This window comes from Choloepus didactylus, chromosome 5, assembly GCF_015220235.1.
Source record: "Choloepus didactylus isolate mChoDid1 chromosome 5, mChoDid1.pri, whole genome shotgun sequence".
Classification (NCBI taxonomy): Eukaryota; Metazoa; Chordata; class Mammalia; order Pilosa; family Megalonychidae; genus Choloepus; species Choloepus didactylus.
This window is the reverse complement of record NC_051311.1, coordinates 107257234-107264380: the sequence shown is the minus strand read 5'-3', so window position 1 is coordinate 107264380 and position 7147 is coordinate 107257234. Positions and strand designations below refer to the sequence as shown.

Here is a 7147-nt window from a genome sequence, read left to right as displayed (position 1 = left end):
CACACACCATACATCCCCAGCACCAGACCACCGCTGATCTGTTCTCTGTCGCTAGAGATTAGTTTTATTTGGTGTAAAACATCACATAAATGGAATCATACAGTGTGTACTCCTGTGCCTGGCTCCTTTTACTCAGCACACGGTTTTTGAGATTCTCCATGGTGTTGCATGTATTTAGTAGTAGTAGTAGTTGTTTTTCCTGAGATGTATTCCTTTGTATGTATGCATCACAATATGTTTCTCCATTCTTTGTTGGAAGATTGAAACAAAGGATTTAATTCTTTGATGGTAATAGGATTTTCAGATTTGTTATTTTTTTTTCTTTAGTCATTTTTGACATATTTTCCTAGGAATTGTTCATTTTGTCTAAATTTTCAAATTTATTGGTACAAAATTGTTCATAGTAATCTCTTATCTTACAAATGGCTACTGTATCTTTACCTTGGTCTCCTTTCTATTTCCTAATACTTATTTGGTCCTTTTCTCTGTTTTACTTGCCAGCATTTGTTGGTTTTATTAATGTTAAAACATCAAACTTTTGGCTTGTTTTTCCTCACCGCCATGTCTTTGCTATGAAATTCATTTTTTCTTTTCTTAACTTTATTGTTTCCTTCCTGCTATTTTCTTGGGTTTATACTATTATTCTTTCACTGTCTGCCTAAGTTACATGCCATGCTTCATGATTTCTAGCTTTTTTCTCTTTTCAAATGTAAGTATTTGAGGCCTTTAATTTCCTCAAGTATGCTTTTGGTGCATTCTACAAGTGTCTATATGCAGCAGTATAGTATTTTCATTATCTTTTTACTAAATATTTAAAGAATTTCTATTATGATTTTTATTGACTCATGTTATACAGAAGTATGTTATTTAATTTCCACAATATGGGGATTTTTATCTTTTTGTTATTGATTTCTAATAACTGCAATGGTGTCACAGAAAGTACAATACTAAGTCTTTGAAATTTGGTAAGATTCACTTTATGGTCAGTTTTTATAGGTATTCTTTGTAGGCTTTAGAAGAGTGTGTAGTCTCCAATTATTGATGCTGTATATGCCAGTTTTAATCAAGCTTGTCTTAATTGTGTAGTTCAAATCTTCTCTATCTTTTCCAATTTACATTCATAATATCAATAATTGAGAAACATATGTTAAAATATTTCATCATGATCATTGTTCAGAGACTGCTGGTGTCATAAATATCCATGCATTCCTCATTTTCTTGGAAACACCTGAATTACAGTTTCCAGACTCTCTTGAAGATACTGTACCCACATTATAGAGTTCTGGCCAATGGAAAGTGAGCATAAATGATGAAGACCTCAGATGTGTAATCCCTACTCTTTGTCAAATCCAACTTTTGGATGGAGAAGATTCCAAGGACCTTGAGGGTGAATTTACAAGATATAGGAGGCCTGGGTGACCATGTGGAGCAGAGTCCTGTTGCCTACTTACAGTGTGGACTGGATAGTGAAGTGAGTGAGAAGCTGTTAATTATATGTATATATTAGAACAGTAGTAGGTTTACAGAAAAATCATGCAGATAGTACAGAATTCCCATATATAGCCCTCACACACACAGTTTTCCCCATTATTAGCATTTTGCATAGTGTGGTATCTTTGCTACAACTGATAAAATAATATTATTATAATTATATTATTAACTATAGTCCATGGTTTACATAGGTTCACTCTTTGTGTTATACAGTTCTATGGGTTTTTAAAAATTTTCATTCTGATATATACATCCTAAAATTTCCTATTTTATCCACTTGCAATTACACAATTCTGTGGTGTTAATTACATTCATATTGTTGTGCTACCATCAACACCATCCACTACCAAAGCTTTTCCATCACCCCAAACAGAAGCTCCATGCCAATTAGGCATTCTGTACCCCACCTTATTCCCTTGTATTCTAGTTTCTAACTTTATGAGTTTGTATTTTCTAATTACTTCATATAAGTGAAATCATACAAGATTTGTCCTTTTGTGTCTGGTTTATTACACTCAACTTGATGTCTTCAAGGTTCATCCATGTTATAGCATGCATCAGAACTTCATTCCTTTTTATGGCTGAAAATATTCCATTGAATATATGTACCACATTTTGTTTATCCATTCATCGGTTGACAAACACTTGGGTTCCTTCCAACTTTTGGCAATTGTGAATAATGCCGCTATGAACATCAATGTGCAAATATCTGTTCGAGTCCTTGCTTTCAATTTTTTGGGATATATACCTAGTAGCAGGATTGCCCAGTCATATGATAATTCTGTACTTTCTGAGGAACTGCCAAACTGTTTTCCACAGTGGCTACAGAATTTTACATTTCCATTAACAATGTACAAGGGCTCCTATTTCTCCACATCCTCTCCAACACTTTTAATTTTCTGGGTTTTTTTAATAGTAGCCATTATGGTGGGTGTGAAATGGTATCTCATTGTGCTTTTGATCTGCTATTATTATTTTTAATTCATTGAATTTTTTTTGATATGATATAAAATCTTTTTCTTCTAGACAGAGTACTCAGATGGTTAACAAAGATTTTTCATAACCTTTCATTAAGAGCAGACCAACAATCCACACCATTTTAACAAAGAGAAAACTAAACTCCAGTTTTGTATGTATACATGGTTTGACACAAAATTTCTTTTTAAAAAATATTATAAACAGGACTATCAAATTTTTGGTCAGCATTGAGTATGACAGACAAAATTCACTTTCATAAACCTTCCACAACTTTCCATATTCATTTAGGTCTAGTCTTACATATTAAAACTAGCCATTTTTTTTTTTTTAGGACAAACCATCCTTTCTTAGACGAGCTTATCAAATTTTAGTCAGCATTGACTACAATAAAAAAATTCACTTTTACAAGCCTTCTATAACTTTCTATGTCCATTCAGGGCTCGTATTCAGCAATGGCTACAACAAACCAAATTCATTTTAATCAGAAAATATTAAAACCCACTACAAATCCAAATTCTTTCACATATGGGAGAAACAAATGGCAAGGTAATTAAGAAGCCAGATCCTTTGAAATCTAGTTAATTAAGGGTACAAAAATATCATTTATATTATCTTAGTATGGAGAATAATAAAAACACTATCCATCCCATGTATAGTCTTCATTTAATTCATTGAATTTTGGAGTTGCTTATTATAGCAGTTAGCCTATCCTGATAAACCCAATGATGGATTTGTTACTTACTCCTTATAATTCTAAGCCTACATTTTTCCATAGGTTGTGATCCTCTTTATCTCTAATAATGCTTTGTATATTTTGTCTGATGTTAATATAACTTCTCTAGCTTTCTTTCAATTTTTATTTTCCTGGCATTTTCTCCCCATCCTTTTACTTCTCTATATATTTTTGTTTTAAATGTGCCTTTTGCAAAGAGCATATACCTGAACCTGGGTGGTTTAAAATGCAATATAATAATTTCTATTTTAAACAGATACTTTTATTCAATTTATAGTTATTATGATTACTTTTAAATCTGACAATTTTTTACCCTCTTACTTTAGTTTTCTATTTGTCTCATTTTTTCTATTCTTTTTTCTTCTTTTTTGCCTTCTGTTGTATGGATATATTTTTCTTTCCTTTTTTTTTTTTTTTCTTATCTACTTTGTCCCTCTTCTAGCTTATGAACCTACTTCTATTATTTTTTCAGTCATTGCCTTCTAAATGTTATCAGGTATATTTAATCCAACAGAGTTGGAGTCAATCAATGTATCAGGCTTCTTCCCAAACAATATAAGAATATTAGAACACTTTAACTCCAAATACCCTGCTTCTAAAACTTGCACTCTTCTTTTCCCAATTTGTATTGTCTTTTTTTGACCCTAAAAATTCCAATTTATTTATATGATTGTCTATATTTACACACATGATTACTAATTTCTTTGGTCATCATTCTTTCAAAGTATTTGGTCTGGTAGTTTCGTTAATGTATCCTGCTTGGGTTTCAGCTTGCCAATTTAAAAAAATTTTCCCTTCATTTGTTTGCCTTCCAAGAATTCCTTTACTTTATAAAAGCCCAGCAATGCATTTATAGTATTTTTAAATTTTGTAGTTTATCTGGGATCCAGTTGTATTTCACCACTAGAGCCTTTAACAGTGCCCGGTCCACCAAGCTGATGGATGCAGAAGTCAATCTAGAAAAATTTGTAATAATAATAATAATATAATAATACCTTATTAGTTAATATTTATTGGTTATTTAAAGTATTTTATCTCTAATTTAGTATGTATTTTCTTAAAGTCATTGTCTTACATATTTACACTACAGTGATCAAAATTAGGAAATTATCATTGACACAATAGTAGTACGTAATATACAGACCAAATTCAGATTTCAACAATTGTTCTATTAAGTTAGGAACTGTGAGGGTTAGTCTTACCTGTCAACTTGGTTAAGCTACATAGTACCCAGCTATTTAATCAAACAAAAATCTATGTGCTGCCGTGTAGGTATTTTGTAGATGTGATCAACATCTACAGTCAGTGACTTTTAAGTAAAAATTGCCCTTGAAAATATGGGTGAGCCTTATCCAATCAGGCCTTAAGCGCAAAAACTGAGATTTGCTATAGAAGAAGAAATACTGACTCAACTTAGAACATCAACTCTTGCCTGAGTTTCCAGCCTTCCTAACAGATTTCAAACTTGCCAGTCCCCATAATCACATAGCCAATTCCTTAAAATAAATCTCTAATACATCACCTAATTTTTTTTAATGTTGTGAAGAGTCTCCACCTCTTTTATTTGGGAAATAAAAATTCTGAATCACTAAAAATATATTATTATTGATTCATTCAAAATTTCATCAACACAGATTCTAATAGTATCGACCATTACATCAAATTTACCATTATAGGAAAGATTCCGAATATGGAGCTTTTTTGTAACATAAATGTAAACAAAGTTATAATTACAGTATTTATTTATTTATTGTCTGGTAACACTAATGAGAAAATAGCAATGACTGACACAATCCTTATGCTGTATATAAATTTACATCAGGTACTTGAACATTCTATATTAATGCCACTTTAATGTTCAAAGGGAAGAATATTAAGATCGTGGGACTAGCTAAGAAAAGATGATTCAACAGTTAAATTATTTTTTAACCAACAAAAACCTCTTTATTTAAAGAGCATTTTCAACCCTTATAGTCTCAAATTACTGCACAAGTCATGATGTAAAAGTAAGGACATACTCTACAAAAATGTTCAATAGAATTTAAAATTTTAACTTGAGGAAATTTGGAAGTTCAATCATTCTCAAAGAGGCTGTAAGGATGATTAAAATCCTGAAGGAAGCCTGAAAGGAAAAGGATACATTCATTATTGGAAACATTACACAATGTTGACTCTCAGGTTTTACGTTCAGATTAGAAAGCTTAAGTTCAAGGCCCATTACATCAATCTTTATAGACATGCAATGTTTTCCAAATCACAATCTATCCCTTGAAAAGTTGTGCTTGGGTAGTAATGATTGTCAACTCAAATTAGTCACACACACTAGGGTAAATTGGAAAGGAAAAGCCCCTTCAATTACCCAAAGTAACATAAATGATTTATTTCCTTCTGCAGACATAAAAGGGAATGAGTTGAATGTTCAGGAAGGATAGCATTTACCCACTCTGCACTAAGGTCAGAGAGCTCAATCATCACAGATATTCCCAGAAAGGGTTCAACCTGACAGTAAAGAAACCATCTACTCTAAAAGGTCATGTCATCTCAACTTTTTGTCTGCTATAAGAAAAAGCTGTCAAATTCCATCTCTGTAAATAAACAGCTGTTCTGTAGAATGATACCCTCAAAAGCAGAATTCTTTCTGATGCTCCCCAATTCAAATCCTCCACACTTCATTGGACTGTATCTTTCTTGTCTCCCCTGACACCACTCTTAGTGGTTAGGCTGACCTTTCGTCGTTGCTCTTCTAGCTCAAATGCCTACTTCCAAAATTTTCTCTACTTCTTACACAGTCTTAAGCTCAGCTGAAATCATACCCTCCCAGACAAGTCTTCTAGTGCAATCCAAACTCTTTATGATGGCCTATAAATCCCTTTATAATCTGATTGCTATGCCTGTCTCCAATTCCATCCCTTGTTACTCCAGCCACACTGATTTTCTAGTTTCTCCAACACCCCATTCCTTCCCCCTGCCTGATTCCTTTTTATATGTTTCATGACTTAAGTTAACCATCCCTCCACTCCCCCAGGGAGGACTTTCCTACTTTATCTCAAGTAGGTTCCCCACCCCTATTTTTCCTAATTTCAGCCCTTTCATTTCTTCCCAGCTGGGTCACAATTTTTAATTATTTTCCTTGGTCCTGCACTTTTTTTTTTGTACCCCCACTAGAATATATAAGCACCCTGAGGGTGAGACAGAGATCTCTGTCTTCCTTGTTTATGCTGTATTTCCAATGACTGGTACAAAGCAAAAACTCAATAGATGCTTGTTCAATTAACTCCATCCCACCACGATCTACCCTTTTCTAACTCCTTTTGTTCTTTTCAGATACAAAGCAAACAGAACTCATCATTTGCTCAATTTTATCATTATTATTCAAGTCAACATGTGTACCTATTATATTCCAGGAACTGTAAAATATTGTAAGAGCAGCTATTATTTTCTGAGTGTTAATTATGTGCCAGACACTGTTTTAGGTGCTTTATATATGTTATCTCATTATATCCCCACAGCCATGTGAACAAACAACTGTTTTATCCCCATTTTACAGAAGAGGAAACTGAGACATAGAGGGATTAATAACATGCCTAAGGTCTTACAAACAGTAACTGATAGACCTGGGACACTACCTTTATTGAATAAAACATAATTTCTACCATAAAATAAGTATCAGGAGAGAGGAGAATGTAAATGAGCTAGAAATTTAAGAGGAAAAAGAAGACTTTCTCTTTCTGCTTAAGGGAGATGAGGAAAATTTGTTTGTAAGTAGCATTTATGATAAGCTTTGAAAAAAATTTAGGATTTTGACAAATGAATACCATGGGCTGGTATAAGAGGCTCATCAAAAAGGTAAAATGTGAACAAAGATACAGAGAAAAGAGATGCCAAATATACACAGGAAATAGTAATAGTAGAGTTATAATATGTTGTCATATCTTTTGAGCCCAA

General features: G+C 32.8%; 1 protein-coding gene across 1 annotated transcript in view; it reads right to left on the bottom strand.

The window, feature by feature from the left end:
• Window positions 1–4962: 4962 nt before the first annotated feature.
• Window positions 4963–7147, bottom strand: part of PTTG1IP2 (PTTG1IP family member 2) — a 76039-nt gene continuing 73854 nt past the window's right edge. The window contains exon 8 of the transcript XR_005217135.1: window positions 4963–5324. The gene's annotated coding sequence lies outside the window, so the exon portion shown is untranslated. The remainder of the gene's footprint in view (window positions 5325–7147) is intronic.